The sequence below is a fragment of the Nycticebus coucang genome, chromosome 5 (genome assembly GCF_027406575.1).
Source record: "Nycticebus coucang isolate mNycCou1 chromosome 5, mNycCou1.pri, whole genome shotgun sequence".
NCBI lineage: Eukaryota > Metazoa > Chordata > Mammalia > Primates > Lorisidae > Nycticebus > Nycticebus coucang.
This window is the reverse complement of record NC_069784.1, coordinates 642,191-660,047: the sequence shown is the minus strand read 5'-3', so window position 1 is coordinate 660,047 and position 17,857 is coordinate 642,191. Positions and strand designations below refer to the sequence as shown.

General features: G+C 50.0%; 1 protein-coding gene across 1 annotated transcript in view; it reads left to right on the top strand.

Annotated features, from left to right (window-relative positions):
- The first annotated feature begins 1,041 nt into the window (after nt 1-1,041).
- Nucleotides 1,042-17,857, top strand: part of JAK1 (Janus kinase 1) — a 117,536-nt gene continuing 100,720 nt past the window's right edge. The window contains exon 1 of the mRNA XM_053590426.1: nt 1,042-1,271. The gene's annotated coding sequence lies outside the window, so the exon portion shown is untranslated. The remainder of the gene's footprint in view (nt 1,272-17,857) is intronic.

Genomic DNA, 17,857 nt, shown 5'->3' with positions numbered 1-17,857 from the left:
AACCTCTAACTCTTTGGCTTACACGATTCTCTTGCCTCAGCCTCCCGAGCAGCTGGGACTACAGGCGCCCGCCACAACGCCCGGCTATTTTTTGTTGCAGTTTGGCTGGGGCTGGGTTTGAACCCGCCACCCTCGGCATATGGGGCCGGCGCCCTACTCACTGAGCCACAGGCGCCGCCCCTCCATTCAAGGATTTTCAGGGGGGGAGTCAATAAATAAAGCCCTGGAGGGAGTGGAACAAATTTGGAGTTTCCAAAGCTCATTGTGGAGAATTAATTGGGACCTGGAGTGAGTGCAGAGGGATGATTTAAGAGCTTTTGAGGTCCTTCAGGGGAGAGACGGTGCGGCAAGTTGCTGGAACACAAATGAACCGATTGCAGAGATATTTAGGAAACAAAATTGTCAGGATTTGGCCCTAGACTGCCTGCCTACGGTTTATGAATCTTTGCTACAATGTTGCCTTAATCATGATACTTAAGCCTTAATTTGTTTCCTTATGGATAAAATAAGGATAATACCTACATTAGGGGATTATTAGTAAAAAATGAAAAGCGATGGACACATATTAAGTATCAAGGAATGTTCTTATTGCTGTTATACATAAGTTGCTGCTGTTTTTCCTTTAAAGAGCGCATTGTACGGAGTGGGTTGGATCCAGCAACTCCTCCAAGCTGGGGGAGCGCCGCACAAGGTCGCCTCTCACCAGGCTGGGATGAGAGCAGAGGTGTCTGCGGAGGCCTGGGGTGCGTTTATCCATCGACTAGCGTGAAGACGCGGCGGCGGAGTGGGGGGTGTTCCAGAGTTGGGAGAGGTCGAGGTACCGCAAATCCCGACAGTGCTACTTCCGGAGCTGGCTGGCCTCTCCTCCCCAGACTGGTGTTTCTAGAAGACACAGCAGAGAGGCGGGCGGGGACCGGGCGGGGTGAGGCCGGATGGGGGCGGGGCGCGCTGGCTGGAGGCGCCGGGTCTGGGCTCCGCGGTGCTGCGGCCCGAACCTCGGACCCCGCCCCCTTTCCGGGGCCGCCGCCGGTGACGTCGGGGCGGGGCGGGGCGTGGGGCGGGGCGTTGCCCAGCGCAGGCCGCGGCGGCCCCGGAGTAACCCGGAGCTGCAGACAGCCTGCCGGCCCGCAGCCCTGATCGCGGTCTCCGCGCCCCTCTTCGGCCTTGGGCGCGAGCACGCGGGGCTCCGCGGGGCTGGCCGCCCACCGAGCCCCCGCCCGCGCCGGACCCCGTGGCGACCCGGAGCCGCCCCGCTCGCGCACGCGGAAGTGGTGAGTGTCTCGCGGGGTGTGCAGGAGCCTGCGGCGGCCACGGTCCACGCCAGGGGCGCGGGGTCCGGCGCTGGACGGGGGCGCGGCCGCCGCTGTCCGGTCGTCCTGGTACGGCGCAGCCCGCGCGGTTCCTGGAGCGTCGCGGGACCCGGGCGGGGGCGCAGGGTGCCGGAGGGGGGCGGGTGCGGGGGTGGCGGGGGATTTCCAGCTGGCTGGGGGTGAGGGGCAGCTGGGCCAGGCCGCAGGAGGAAGGCCGAGCGGCCGCCGCCCCCGCCCCCGCCCCCACCCCCAGGGCGCCGGGCCAGGCTTCTTAGACACCCGGAGCGCGGCCGACATCCTGTTTATGCCTCCCGGGACGCGGCGGGCCGGAGGCTGAGGTCCCTCGCTCGCGGCACAGCGAACTTGACCGCCAGCGCCTGGCAGGAGTGGGGCGGGGCGAGAAGAAATACTGTTTTTCTGGCCACTGGGTGTAGGCTGAGTGTCGCCCCCTCCCTTGCCATTTCGGCCAGGAAAAGTTCTGGGAGGGGTGGGCATCCGATAGGTCCAGGACGCCCCTCGCGCGTAGGGTCGGGAGGACCCTGACCCCAGGTAGTTGGCAAGAAGTGGAAAGGCGACCCTGGGCGAGGGGAACAGTAAGAAGTATCCGAGGAATTGCGAATCCTGCCGGGAGTGGCCGGGCAAACTGAAACTGCGGCAGGCTTTGCCCCAGGGTGGCTCCCCTGACCCGTGCGGCCGCCGACCCGGAGCATCAGATGCGGACGCCGGGTCCGAAGAGCTAGTGACCACTCTGAAGTCGCTCTGCGGGGTCCCGGAGATGCGAGCTTCTTGAGTGTGTGTTTATGAAGGCACTTCTGTAGATGAAGGGTACGGTTAGTGCCGGTGTGTGTACGCCTCTTCCGAGGGCGCATCCTTTATGGTTTCCTGTGCGTTCCTGGCTGCGCGCTACCTGCCGCTCGGGGTTGGAGGCGGCACAGTGAGGATTAACACCCCCTGCTCATACCCCCCAGGGTTTTTCTTTTAGGCCGGAGTTTATAGTGGTAGAAAATTAACATTTCTTCTTTTGGGAAGGAGAGCATTAAAAACCTTGGGTACTTAAATGATGACTGTAGTGTAAGAAAATTATATGTGATCATGGAGTCTTTGGTGGTTGGATTTTTTTATTTAAGAAAAGATTCGAGTTATGCATGGGCATAACGCGCAGTGGAGAAAGACTTTTTAGCATGAGCACTTTGTACTAAGTCTTTGTCCTCCCCTTCCCAGACCCGTTGTGTTCTGTCTTTTGCTTTCCGTGGCTCTGATGTCCAGAACCAGGGGGTCGTTTCAGTGGAAGGATCAATGTGCTTTGTGTACCTGGTGGGGAAGGGCAGTGGACACCACCGGGCACCAGGCCGTCTGCTTGGTAGTGTGGAGAGACATCTGCTGGGTTCGGAGCCTGATCGCGCAGAGCGTCGTGCCTGAGCGATTGCGGACAGTGTGACTAGAATAATCCTAACGTCATCGCACTCGTATATGGCATGTCCACTGAACACTTCCACTGTTACCTTACCTCCGTTTCTCTAAATAGCTACACACAAAACCGTATTTTTTTCATTTCTAGGATTGCAGCGTGACACTGAGTACAGCAGCTCACCCTCCAGCCTTCCACAATGTGCTGTTTACTACCACTGGGGATGGTAGTAGAGGACACATGTTACACATGGGTAGAATAATTGCAATAGAACTCCATTCCAATTTGTTGTAACTGGGACAGCCTTCCTGTCAGCCTGGCTAATGCTGTCCTCCAACTGAAGCACAAGCTGAGGAGGTGTGCCGTTCTACCCACTGTACAGAGACAACAGTAGGTAGCACTTTAATGAGGCTTAGCAAAGACCAAGGTCTGTGTTTCTAACTCTCAGATTCATCTTATTTTTTTCTCCCTAAACACACATATCATTTTGTATATTTTTATCATGTCCTAATGAGATAATGATACGCTTTTAGAAAATTTATTGCCTGAGATGTGAATATTTATGCCAATAAATTTTTCTAGTTCACGTTAATGTTTAAAGAAATTGTTTTACGTGGATGGGGAATTGGTTAATTAACTGAGCCTTGCTGAGCAAGGTGCATCAGATGCCCTGTGGTTTACTGGGGCTCAATGGAGTTTGGAGCCTGTCACAGGACACAAGTGCTAGAGGGAGCTTTGCAGGCTCTGCAAGACCATGCGGGTTTTTTTTTTGTTTTTGTCTTTACATCTTGGGGAGGGGATGATGCTGCTACTGGGTAGAGGCTAAGGATGCTGCTTGAACATCCCGTATGTAGAGGAAGCCTCCTCCCCTTCCATCCCAGCCAGCAAAGAATTATCTGGCTCAGAATTTCAGCAGGGCCCTGGTTTAGAGACCGTTTTAGAATACTGGGTGAGGAATCTGGGCTACTGTCATGGCCACTTGTTTCATTTCAGGTGCTTGTTTTCCTCATCTGTGTAATGGAAGTAAAAGTATCAGGTAAATAATGCATATAAAATGTGAAGGGTATGCGAATTGTAACTGTTATGAAGACATTTTAATGAGTGAATTATTACTATAGATGTGCTGCTGTTTGAGGAGGGGCTGAGGCAGTGTGTTGAATGGATGGTGTGATAGTATTGAATTTTTTGTTAGTCATTTTTGAGTTAAAGGACTTACTTAGCTTACTTAGTTTTCTTATTGTCAGAACATAAACTTTTAGCTCTATAATTTCTTTAACTATAAAGATTATTTTCCTATTATAACAAGACGGAAAACTCTTTGTGGGAAAACTAGAAAATTCAGGCAAGTAGGAAGGAGAGGGAGAAAGCTGCTCAATCCTCTTCCCTGTCCCATGTGAGAACACTCACATTTTCCACTATTTCTTTTCTCTGAGAGGGGTTGAAATTGGGAGAATTAATGATGGAAGAGGGGAGAGTGGCTGGTGAGCAAGGAAGGTGCTTCTTGTTTTTATACCCTTTGTTTTCTTTCTCTCTCTCTTTTTAAAACTATTATTTATTTATTTATTGCAGTTTTTGGCTGGGCTGGGTTCGAACCCACCACCTCCGGTATATGGGGCCTAGCCCTACTCCTTTGAGCCACAGGCGCCGCCCCTTGGTTTTCTCTTTTTTAATGATTATGATGAAGGGTAAATTACACTACAGCAGGCATTGAAGAAATTGGTTTATTGTTTTTCTTCTTTTCTTTCTAACTTCCCAGCCGACTTTTGGGCTGGCTTGTTGCTTCCTCTCTGCCTGCTGCTCCCCCTGAGTCCCTGCCCTCCCCTCCCATCCCCTGCTCCCCCCTGAGTCCCTGCCCTCTCCACCCATCCCCTGCTCCCCCTGAGTCCCTGCCCTCCCCTCCCATCCCCTGCTCCCCCCTGAGTCCCTGCCCTCTCCACCCATCCCCTGCTCCCCCTGAGTCCCTGCCCTCCCCTCCCATCCCCTGCTCCCCCCTGAGTCCCTGCCCTCCCCTCCCATCCCCTGCTCCCCCCTGAGTCCCTGCCCTCCCCTCCCATCCCCTGCTCCCCCCTGAGTCCCTGCCCTCCCCTCCCATCCCCTGCTCCCCCTGAGTCCCTGCCCTCCCCTCCCATCCCCTGCTCCCCCCTGAGTCCCTGCCCTCCCCTCCCATCCCCTGCTCCCCCCTGAGTCCCTGCCCTCCTCTCCCATCCCCTGCTCCCCCTGAGTCCCTGCCCTCCCCTCCCATCCCCTGCTCCCCCCTGAGTCCCTGCCCTCCCCTCCCATCCCCTGCTCCCCCCTGAGTCCCTGCCCTCCCCTCCCATCCCCTGCTCCCCCTGAGTCCCTGCCCTCCCCTCCCATCCCCTGCTCCCCCCTGAGTCCCTGCCCTCCCCTCCCATCCCCTGCTCCCCCTGAGTCCCTGCCCTCCCCTCCCATCCCCTGCTCCCCCCTGAGTCCCTGCCCTCCCCTCCCATCCCCTGCTCCCCCCTGAGTCCCTGCCCTCCCCTCCCATCCCCTGCTCCCCCCTGAGTCCCTGCCCTCCCCTCCCATCCCCTGCTCCCCCCTGAGTCCCTGCCCTCTCCACCCCCACCCTCTGCCCTCCCCTCCCATCCCCTGCTCCCTTCTCCCCCTGCTGCTCCTACACCCCTTTGCCCCCTTACTCCCCCTACCTCCCCTGCACCCCCTGCCCTTCCCTACACTCCCCCACCCTGCTCCCCACCTCTCTCCCCCTGCTGTCAGCTAGGTGTGCCGCTGATGCTTCCTGTCTCATAAACTCTCTGCTAATGTGGAATCTTAAACAGCTGCTGTGTTGAAGTGACTGGGTTTCAGGGGCAGGAAACCGATCCCTGTGAGCATTCGTCCCTCTAAAGCACATCAGCATTTTGTCAATTTGAGGCAACAAGAAAGCCTAAAACATTAAGCTCATTTCCGTGATACCTTCACTTTAAGATTTTAGGACCTGTGATTCTTTGCAGCTGGCAATGGGCACAATTCTTCCTTGGTGCTCTGAGTGAACTGCCCAGTCTGGAAACAAGACCTGCTTTAGAAGTCAAAGGAAAGTTTCTTTTATGTCTCCTCTGGCCAGAAGGCAGAACTGTTATTTGGGGTATTTTTGATCTGTGGTAACTCAGTTTACTGAGCAGTAATATTCACACAGCATTTTGTTCGTTTGTTCGTTCATTAAATACTTGCTAAACTCTTGCAGTGAGTCTCAGAGAGGCAAGAAACTGAACAGAACAAAATGGGCAAAAATCTCTGTCGTAGAATTTAAGACCTGGTTGAAGCCCTGTGCAGTTCAGAGTTTCATAGTTGCAAAGTATATACATGCAAGTGAGCAAATCCTGCTTTGTGATTATGGGATGTTTCCTAGAAGCTATCAGGAAACTCCTGTGAAGTAGCTTCCTTTTTGTTTTCTTTCTTTTGTTATGTTACAGATTAATTAATTCACTGTGTACACAAACATCCCTTCCGAACCTGTGGAGTGCCTGGCAGGTGGTGGGACACAGTTTATGTGTGGTAGCTTGCTGTGTGTAGCCGGAGCACAGTGTGGGTGATGTTGGGGAAGAGTTTGGAGTTAAGGACACTGGTGCCCTGACCAGAACTAACCCTGCTTAGAGCCCTTGTCAAATGCTTTTGAAGGGGCTTCACGTAAGTCGGGCCTTGAGGAGTGTGTAGGAGCTCCTGGTTTCAGAATGGGCAGGAAGTCTGGGCACAGATGCGGTCTGGGCAGAGACACAGACGTGGGCTTGTGAGCAGCCTCCAGGCTGGAGCAGGGTCTGCCTGGGAGGGAGTGGCAGGAGGGGAAGCTGGACATGTGGGCTGGGGCCAGACTGTAAAGATGGTGGCTCTTCCCACAAGCCTGTGAGGAGTGTGTGGTCAGGGACTGTGGTCTGTGTAGAATGAGGAGCCATTTGAAGTTTCTGAGCTCGAGAATAACCTCTCAGCAAATGGAGGAACTGAAGGTCTGCCACTGTGTGGAGGGAGCTTCCTCTGACCACTGAACTGATCTGTCCTCCTTCTGTCACAGGAAATAACTATTTTGCCGCCACTTACCAACCACCCAGAAGACAGCCAGGAAACAGGAAAGGCTTATAACCTTTTTGGCACCAGGGACCAGTATCATGGAGGACACTTTTTGCAAGGATGGGATTTGGAGGAGTGGTTTTGATGTGAGTCTGTAAAGCAATTGGTTTATTATGGTCTCTGTGTAGTCAGACCTCTCTGCTAATGAGAATCTGTTGCAGCTGTTCCTAGCACTGGAATCACCTCCTCAGCTTGCCTGACACCATTAGGCATTAGATTCTCATGAGGAACCTCATTTTAGCTCCCTCACACAGTCTAGATCCCTCAGATAGCCTAGATCACTCACACAGCCTGGATCCTCTTGTATAGTCTAGATCCCTCACCCAGCCTAGGTCCCCTGCACAACCTAGGTCTCCTGCACAGCCTAGATCCCTCACAGCCTAGATCCCTCACATAGCCTAGGTCTCCTGCACAGCCTAGGTCCCCTGCACAGCCTAGGTCCCCTCCATAGCCTATATCCCTAACCCAGCCTACATCCCTCATACAGCCTAGGTCCCCTGCACAGCCTAGGTCCCGCGCACAGCCTAGATCCCTCACACAGCCTGGACACCTCGCACAGCCTTGATCCCTTGCACAACCTGCATTCCTTGCACAGCTTAGATCCCTCATACAGTCTGGATCCCTCGGGCAGCCTGGGTCCCTCACACAGCCCAGATCCCTCATGTAGCCTAGATTCCTCAGGCAACCTAGATCCCTCACACAGCCTGGATCCCTCATGCAGCCTAGGTTCCTCACATAGCTTGGATCACTCACACAGCTTGGATCCCTCACATACGCAGTTTGCAGCAAGGGTTTGAGATCCTGTGAGAATCTAATGTCATTGCCTTCTGAAAGGAGGTGGAACTCAGGCAGTGATGTGAGTGATGGGAAGCAGCTGTGAGTACAGGTGAAGCTTCTCCAGCTCCCACATACTCACTCCTGCTTACTGGGCCATGGCCCACAGTTGGAGGCTTAGAGCCAAAAGAGATGAAGTCCATATAGGCTCTCCCTATGGTGGAGTAAAATCTACTTTGACTTGCTTTTAATTTGTAAAGAATTTTTTGACAGTTTGTCTAACAGACTCTAACTGGTTTTCAAGTCATTCAAAAATTAAATACAGAAAATCTAAGAGATAGGAGTTGCAAAGTAGTTGAATACAGGAAGGAGCATTCTCAGAGGCGTGAATGTTAATTTTTATCTTCGATGTGAATGAGAAGTTTCTACTGGTTTATGAAAAGCAGAACCATAACTCAAAAGTGAGAAAATCTGGGGCATTTGGTAGAGGGCAGACACTGCTGTAAACACCCTGGCAGTTGTCACTGTCACAGTGCAGGGTGGTAACCAGTACTGGCAACAAGGACCAAGCCGTTGAGAAGAGGTGGAGTGGCGGAGCAAGACTGCTGTGGCTGAAAGGTCACATCTCCAGAAGAAAGGGCAGCTTCGGCTCGGGAGGTGTGCAGGTGGGGCCTGGGGCCGGCTGAGAAGCTGCTGTCAGAGTTTCTCCAGGAGAAATTCAAAGACCATGTTTTCTTCAGAATGAAAACCTGCAGGGAGTTTTTGCCCTGACCCTGCAGGCAGAGTTGCTTGTGTTCTGCAAGAAAATCTGCCTTTGTGGAACCTGGAAGGAGGTGCTGTGGCTCTGTGTACAGTGGGTGATAGATGAACCCAGCCAGGAGACCGCGTCAGGTCGTCTGACATCTAGAGGTGGAAAACAGATTTATTGTATTTCATCCTTACTTTTCCTTGGCTCTGATACTCTGGTTTTGGAGTTGGGTTTGATCCTGGCTGTAAGCACCTGAGCACATTATGCCATGTCCTTGTCCATAGAATGACGGTAAAGACAGTACCTGCCTCTGAGGGTGTCTGGAGATCGAGGGACTCCACAGACACGTGGTATGAGCTAAGGATGTGCTAGCTATTATATATTTAAAAAAAAAATCAGTAAATATGCTTTGTTTTTATAAAAAACTTAAAATTTTATTCAGAATGTTTTTAAATGGTAGGCACGTGCCATCTGACAGATGCAAAGCAAAGAGTAGCAGGTATGTTTTTGTTTTTTTTTTGTTTTTTTTTCAGTTTTTGGCCGGGGCTGGGTTTGAAACTGCCACCTCTGGCATATGAGGCCAGCGCCCTAACCCTTTGAGCCACAGGTGCCGCCCAGCAGATATGTTTTTTAGGTAGCAGATATGTTCTGTATATATGGGATATGTCCTGTATAAGGTGATATGTCCTGTATGTAGGAGATATGTCCTGTATATAGGTGATATGTCCTGTATATAGGGGATATGTTTGTATGTAGGGTATATTTTCTGTATGGAGCGGGTATGCTCTGAATGGAGCAGGTATGCTCTGAATGTAGCAGATATGCTCTGAATGTAGTGGATATATTCTATATTACAAAGGCTTCAATTAGAGGTAGGTAAATCAGAAAAGTTTAGATGCTTAAAGAAGGCAGCTTTTCAAATCTAGTAGAGTATATTATGTAGACAGTACTAAAAGTTCTAGATAAATTAGATTTTACTGTTTTCAAGGAAAAAATGAGTAACAGAGGGCTTTTATTTAACTTTCAGTGCCATCCAAGGGAGATAATTCAGTACGAATGTGTTCGACTTTCTGAGAAGTTCATTGTAAGATCCTGTGTTGCCCCTGCTGAATCAGTTTAAATGGTGCACTATTTGTAAAGGCTGTCTTCAGACTTTTGTAGAAATTTAAAATCTTGTAAGTCAGGTAATATACCTGGGAATTTTGTGACTAAGGAATTGTAAGAGTTGAAAGGAACTCTCAAATATATGTCCAGTTTTCACTAAATGCTATTCTATTTCTATATACATGTTTAGCTTCCCTCAAGCAAGATTTTTTTTTTTGAGACAGAGCCTCAAGCTGTCGCCCTGGGTAGAGTGCCGTGGCATCACAGCTCACAGCAACCTCCAACTCCTGGACTCAAGCGATTCTTCTGCCTCCGCCTCCCAAGTAGCTGGGACTATAGGTGCCTGCCACAATGTTGCAACCATCATTGTTGTTTGGCAGGGCCCGGGCTGGATTCTAACCCGCCAGCTCAGGTGTATGTGGCTGGCGCCTTAGCCGCTTGAGCCATAGGCGCCAAGTCCCCTCAAGCAAGATTTTACCCCAAATATGAAGAGTTGGCCCTTTCTCCTAATCATAGGTGTATATTTTTAAATATTTTAAATTTATTTCTTTCTTAGTGATATCTTTGTTGGACAGGTATCTTGGGCTGGCCGTCGTACCATCTCAGGAACAGTAGCTGCACATGGGTGGAAGAGAGCTCTCGACATGGTTCTCACTCCGTGTGCTTTGATAGCAGAATAGTTAGCTGCAGCTTTCCTGGTTTTCCTACCATAGCGTGAGAGAGACAGCAAAGTTCCCTGATTTGATATGTGGGGGGATGATGGGTAGGAAAGTCCACCTCCACTCGGGGAAAGGCTGACCTCAACTGATTGAAACACAGTCTCACTCTGTTGCCCTGGCTAGAGTGTGATGGAGTCATAGCTCACAGCAACTTCAAACTCTTAGACTCAAGTGATCTTCCTGCCTCACTCAGCCTCCTGAGTAGGTGGGACTACAGGCGCCAGCACCACAATGCCAGATTAGTTTTTTTTTTTCCTTTTCTCTTTTTAGTGGAGCCAGGGTCCCGCTTTTTCTAGGGCTAGTCTCAAACTCCTGAGCTCAAGCAATACATCTTCCTCAGCCTCCCAGAGTGCTGGGATTACAGGTGTGAGCCACTGTGCCTGGCCCACCTATAAGTATTTAAAAAATAAACTTAGGACTGTTATTTCCAGTACATTGGGTAACTCAGATCAGTCTGAGTATCTAAGTAAGACGTAGACTACAATGGTTTGTCATCACTGCACCCCCTGTTTGTTTCTGGTATTCTTTCTGAGTGGCTTAAGGGCCTCAGAGCTGGCAACAGCCCGTTAATTAAGCACTATTACATTTGTGGCTTGCTCACTGAATTAATGTGCTCATGCCACAGCAAGGCTGTAATTTATAGCACTTTTTCAATTAGTAGAATTTAAATAATGTTTTATGTTATAGTAAGAGAAAAAAAAAACTCAAGAAAAAACAATACCAAATGTACATCCTCCCAGAGAGAAATCCTGTTATGAAACAGTTTGGCAGTGCTCACAGACAGGTGCAATTCATATTGTAAAGAGGTGCAGTGCATCTTTTGCTGAGTACACCTGCAGACCTGTCTTAGCATTAATTTACATCATGTAGACGAGAAAAAATAATATGCATAATGCCTAAATTTAATATTCTAACTGATTTTGTTCAGGTAAAGCCATTCTGTGAAACTTTAGACCGGTCCTCTAATCGCTGTATGTCAGTTATCTTACTGGGAAAATCATTTGATGTATGGTGGCAACTCCAGAGAAGGTCATCTTTGTACTTGTTTAGAATGATCATTCGCTAAGGCAGGTTGGAAGTAGGAGGAGGTCAGAGGAAGTCAGATCGGCCTGAACATAAATGCACAGCCCACTCGATGTGGATTTAGAAGTAGGCCACTGGTGATGCACAAGCTATTTGAGACCAAAATGCTCTCAGGTTTTCATATTTATTCCTTTCTTCACCATCTGTCTGTAGATCACATATATGTGAGGATGGGATAGGCTTGGCTTCTGCTCTCAGAGAGTTTCCTTGATAATAGAAAAGACAACAGTTCAGCAATGCTATTACTATTTATACAGTTATACTGAGTCCCAGGAGAGTTGTTTAGTTTGTTATGAAGCAGAGGTGGGAGCAGTAAGAAAAGGGGGTCTCTGGAATGTGTCTTTGTGCTTTGGAATCTGAAGAGTGAAAGAGTCAGCAGCTCCCTGACGGTGAGGAGGTCATCCAGACAGAGGGGATGGCCTGTGTGAAGACCTGCAGTGGGACCAGCACCCCACGGTAGGTGCAGAGGGAACAAAGATGCAGCTGGGGAGGCAGGCGGGACATGATCAGACAGCCTTGGAAGGTAGTAGGGTCGTGGTCCTCATGTTCCCTTCTGGCCCCTCAACTGGTCTGTACCCTATTAGGAACTGGGCCACAGGAGGGGAGGGGGGGTCAAAGCTTCACCTGTATTCTTAGCTCACCTGTATTGTTTTTTTTTTTTTTTGTTTTTCAGTTTCTGGCCAGGGCTGGGTTTGAACCTGCCACCTCTGGCATGTGGGGCCGGCGCCCCACCCCTTTGAGCCATAGGCACTGCCTCAGCTGGATTCTTAAATCACCTGTATTCACAGCCACTCCCCATCCTCACATCACTGCCAGGCTCCGCCTCCTGTCAGGTCAGGGCAGCATTAGATTCTCACAGGAGCTTCAGCCCTGGTGCAAACTGTGTGCCAGGGATCCAGGCTGTGCGAGGGGTCTCTGTTGTCTGAGGGATCCAGGCTGTGCGAGGGGTCTCTGTTGTCTGAGGGATCCAGGCTGTGCGAGGGGTCTCGGTTGTCTGAGGGATCCAGGCTGTGCGAGGGGTCTCAGTTGTCTGAGGGATCCAGGCTGTGCGAGGGGTCTCAGTTGTCTGAGGGATCCAGGCTGTGCGAGGGGTCTCTGTTGTCTGAGGGATCACAGAGGGATCTAGGCTGCGGCTCCTCATGAGAATCTAATGCCTGATGGTGTGAGGGGAGCTGAGAAGGTGATGCCAGAGCTGGGAGCGGCTGCAGATTCGGATTCTCATTAGCACAGAGGTCTGACTGCAGAGACTGTAATAAACCAATTGCTGGCAGACTGGTATCAAGTTCCCCACTCTGAAACCCCAGTCCCTGGAAAAATTGCTTTTTATGAAAATGGTCCCTGGTGCCAAAAGGTTGAGGATGCCTATAGTAGGGGAAGTTGAGGCTTTTATGGGATTTGGGTCCTATAGGAAAAAAAGAAAGACCCTAGCCCCCAGCTGCTGCCTCTTCCTCTCCTGTCTCCTTCCCCGTCACTTCCTCCCACCCAGTCACTTCCTCCCTCACGCTTCTCCTCCTCCTTTTTATTTTTTTTGAGGCACAGTCTTACTCTGTCGGCCTGGGTAGTGCTGTTGTGTCATAGCTCACAACAATCTCAACCTCAAACTCTTGGGCTTGAACAATTCTCTTACCTTCGCCTCCCAAGTGGCTGGGACTATAGGCGCCTTCCACAATGCCTGACTTTTTTTTTTTTTTTTTTTAAGCGACTGGGTCTCACTCTTGCTCAAGCTGGTCTCAAACGCCTGAGCTCAAACAATCCACCTGCCTCAGCCTCCAGACTTGTTTTTATTATTTGTTTTTTTGAGACAGAATCTCACTCTGAGTAGTGGGAGTAGCTGGGACTATAGGCACCTACCCCGAGGAAGCCGGCTAAATTATCTATTTTTAGTAGAGACCAACATCTATCTTGCTCAGGCTGGTCTCAAACTCCTGAGCTCAAGGGATCCACCCACCTCTGCTTCCCAGAGTGCTGAGATTACAGGTGTGAGCCACCGCACCCAGCCCACCCACTTATTCTTTAACCCTTTGCAGACTGGCTTCCTTGAGGTCACAGCTGACCTTCTTGCTGTCATATTTTAAGACATTTTTTTCTGCTCTGTTATCTAAAACAATTTCATGCTGCTAAAACCCCCCTTGCCGCAGAACCCCCTGTCATCTGGCTTCTGAGACACAGTACTTCCTTCTGCCTCTCTGTTCTCTTTTTGGGGCCTCTCCCTGCCCCCAGTGGAGACTTTCCTAAGCTCTGTCAGTGGTGAATCTCATCTGTTCCTGAAATTCTGCTGATGCTATTGCCTGCGCTCCAGTTGCCCTTTGTATTTATGTCCCTTCCTCTCTGCTCCCCACCTCCCCAAACACTAGCTGTGCAGATTCATGTGCTCCTTAAGGTGCTGGGAACACCAGGAAACTGGAGAGAAAGGCTTGTGCCAGAAGGAGCTAAGATTCTAAGATGTAAGAGAGTTTCAAAATAATTTTAGGTGGTGACAAGTGCAATGGGGAAAATTAGGTGTGGGTAGAGAATTCTTAGGTCAGCCAGAAAGAGGCCGCTTTCCTGAGGAGGCGACATTTCAGCTCAGCCCTGGAAGGTGAGTGGTGAATAGGGCTGGGGTGTGCGCTGGTCTGGAGGAAGAATGGGCTAGGCAGAGGGTGGAGCTCAGGCTCTGGCTTCAGGGTGGACTCTCCACCTGGCCCCTGACCTGGCTGTCTTGTTGACACTCCTATTTAACTGCTCTCAAATTGCTATCGTCTCTCTTTCTGACACTCATCATACTGATGAATGATTTCTCTGTTTTTCTTAATACCATTTCCTCCCACCATCCTCAAAACCTGAGACCAGCAGTCTGGAAACTTCCTGTGATGGGAGAGGTGCTGGCTGTTTTCAGCATTGCAGGCTGTGCAGCCCCATCAGTGGGGTATTCACTGTGAGGCACGAGGGCTGACAGGGATGATGTGTAAACCAGTGGTATGGCCGTGTTCCAGTAATGCTTCGTATGTGTGGACGCTGACATTTCTATTTCCACTTGCTACACAATATTATTTTTTCCCCCCAACCATTTAAAAATGCAAACATGTGTTAGCTTATTGGCTGTGCAAAGTGGGCACCAGACTAGGTGTGGCTTGCAGGCTGCAGTTTGCTGACCTCACCTTAGACTCCTCCTGACTTGCCCTTTGCTTTTCTGTCCCACATCCCATATATCACCAGGCCCCTTAGTGCTCCCTTCCTGGTGTTTGGCACCTTGGTTTTCTCCTAGTCCCATTGTGGCAGGTCCAGGCCCCACTGTGGCAGGTGTGGGTCGCCCTGCAGCAGGTTCAGGTCCCACTGTGGCAGGTGCAGGCCCCACTGTGGCAGGTGCAGGCCCCACTGTGGCAGGTGCGGGTCCCACTGTGGCAGGTGTGGGTCTCACTGTGGCAGGTGCAGGCCCCACTGTGGCAGGTGCGGGTCGCACTGCGGCAGGTGCGGGTCCCACTGTGGCAGGTGCAAGTCCTACTGTGGCAGGTGCAGGCCCCACTGTGGCAGGTGTGGGTCCCACTGTGGCAGGTGCAGGCCCCAATGTGGCAGGTGGGAGATCCCACTGTGGTAGGTGTGGGTCTCACTGTGGTAGGTGTGGGTCTCAACTGTGGCAGGTGTGGGTCCCACTGTGGCAGGTGCAGGCCCCAATGTGGCAGGTGGGAGATCCCACTGTGGTAGGTGTGGGTCCCACTGTGGTAGGTGTGGGTCTCACTGTGGTAGGTGTGAGTCTCAATTGTGGTAGGTGTGGGTCTCACTGTGATAGATGCGGGTCCCACTGCAGCAGGTGCGGGTCCCACTGTGGTAGGTGTGGTTCTCACTGCGGCAGGTGCGGGTCCCACTGTGATAGGTGTGGGTCTCACTGTGGTAGGTGCGGGTCCCACTGTGGCAGGTGCGGGTCCCACTGTGGTAGGTGTGGGTCTCACCGTGGTAGGTGTGGGTCTCAACTGTGGTAGGTGTGGGTCTCACTGTGATAGGTGCAGGTCCCACTGCAGCAGGTGCGGGTCCCACTGTGGCAGATGGGAGGTCCCACTGGGGCAGCCTCTGTTCTGGCTCCTTCAGTGGGTGACGCAGTTGTCTTCAATCTAGTGTTGCTGCTTCCAGCCTCTCCCCGTCCTCCCAGTCTCACTGAATTGTGCAATCTTGACTCAGGCTTTAGAAGACCCTGTTGTCCATAGAAGAGTCAAGGCTCCCTGTGGTAAGACCTCAATTTCCTTTCTGGCTTGTTCTATTTCTTTCCTTCCTTCTAAGCCAAAATAGATTATCCATTAGTTTGCATTCAAGTCTCAGATGTTTCCATGCTTTCCCACATTCTCCTTTTTTAATGCACTTTGCCTGTGCATCATGCTCTCTGTCAAAATTCTGCAGTTTTCAAGGCCCCTTCAGGTGTCCTGGATGTCTCCCTTGGCCCTTCGCTGCCCCAGCTGGAGGTGAGTCTGTGCACCATCCTGTGGTGTGTCATGGTCCTGTGGTGTGTGATGGTGCTGTGGTGTGTGACGGTCCTCTGTTTTGGGGTACTGTGTACCCCCTGTGCGTCTCTTCTTTTGCAGACTCACCTCCACTGTGCAGTCACAAGGCCCTTGAGGACAGGAACTTTCTCTTTCATTGTGATGTCCCCTGTCACAGTGGGCATGCTGGTGTTTACTGGATAAAATGCCAAATCTTGTGTAGAGTTGTGCAGAGTGTACAAGAGTTTCAGCGTGGGAGTCAGATTAAACTCTTGATTCTAGTATAAAGCGGTATAGTTTTGTGAGATTACCAAGTATTTTGAAGCTTTTGGTTGGTTTTGCCAGTGGCTTAGAGTGGCAAGTTCAGGCAAATTGTCAGCACCCTTCTTTAGCAAGTGATGTTTTCTTTTACAAAGAGAAAGAAAGAAAAGCTTGCCCTGTAGCTCACTGCATTTCCTTGCCACAAAGCTCAAGGCTAAATCCTCTGCTTGTTTTTCGTTGCTATCCAGTTTTATTAATATTACAATAATCTTTGCCTCAGTCTCCCCACCAGAATACTTACCACATATGTTAAGTTTTTCTTTTAATTCATGGTTCTTTTGAACACCGTTCATATTTATATAGGTAGCCTTAGCATTCTTTTCTCTTCTCTCTCTTTGGTAATACACCTATTAACAGAAATACAGATAGTTGCCCCTTGGTTTCTCCAACCTGTGATGACAAGAAGATGGGACAAGAGACCCAGTGTGGTGGTTCACACCTGCAGCTCTCCCAGCACCCTGGGAGGCTGAGGCCAGCCTGAGTAAGAGCAAGACCTTATTTTACTAAAAATAGAAAAAAACTAGCCAGCTGTTGTGGTGGGTACCTATAGTCCCAGCTTCTCAGGAGGCTGAGATAGGAGAATTGCTTGAGCCCCAGAGTTTGAGGTTGCTGCTGTGAGCTGTGATGATGCCATGGCACTCTATCCTGGGTGACAGAATGAGGCTGTTTCACCAAAAAAAAAAAAAAAAAAAAAAAAAAAAAAAATATATATATATATATATATAGTAAAAGATTTAATTACACTAGATAACACAGGCAGAAAGGATTTGGGCAATATGGGAATTGTGATTTGGGTTTGGTGGGGAAAGAGAAACATGCTTCACGAGGGTCTGTGGTCTGTAGATCAGCGCTCCTGGGGCAGGTGGTGTCTCCCAGGCTTGCCATGTGTGTGGAGAGGGGAGCAAGGGTCTGAGGCCAATCACTGGTGAGCGTGTACTGTGTGTAAGAGGTTGGGGTACCTTTGCATGAGATATTTAACTTAGTCTTTGTAATAGCTAGGGATGGATCTCAATGGCATCATTTTACAGATTAACAAAGCTAATAAACGGCAGAACTGTAATTCAAGTCTGAGGCTCTTTGGTGTTAAAAATAGCACACTTTTCTCCTCTTTAAAAAACTTCTTTATATTGGCTTGTCATTTGTCCTGTTTTGTTTTTTGTTTTTGACATTGGCATTTAAAATGAGAACTTACGGAACTTGTTCCTGTCCTATTTTCTAACCTCATGTTTTTGAAGCATCAGTTTTAGGTCCTTGGAGAAGTGCTTCAATGCATCTGTAAAGAATAGTATTTGATTTTGTTAGATGCTGATAAAGACTTGAGGGACTTAAAAAAACAAAACAAAACAGTTTTGAGCTGGGCTGTTGGGTTCATTCACTGTCCCAAACAGAGTTTGTTGTTTTCTTGTGAAATATTTAGCTTCATGGTTGCACTGATGGCTTTGACAGTTCAGTCAGACTAGATTTACTCTTTGTTTCTGTCACCTGGTTGTTATATAACATGTGCCCTGTTGACCTGCTCCAGTCTGAGTGCCCCAGACGTAGTGTCAGGAAAGGCTGGACTTGGGACCAGGAAGAGCCGAGTCTGAGGCTGTCCTCTGCCAGTGACTGACTCTGCGTCTTTTGGGTCATAACTGAGCCTCATTTTTCTCAGCTGTAAAATGGTCTGTCACAAATGAGAGTTTGTGAAGGTTAAATGAGGTCAAACCTGTGAAATAATATAGCTTCAAATAGGTCTGGGACCAGCAGCATTTAATAAATAATTGAACAGCCACCCCAAATATTGAACGTTGCCGGAAAATCTATAAGTGATTATGTAATGTTTGCCCTTTTATAAGTGAGGGCTGTATAGGTAGACATTATTCAGG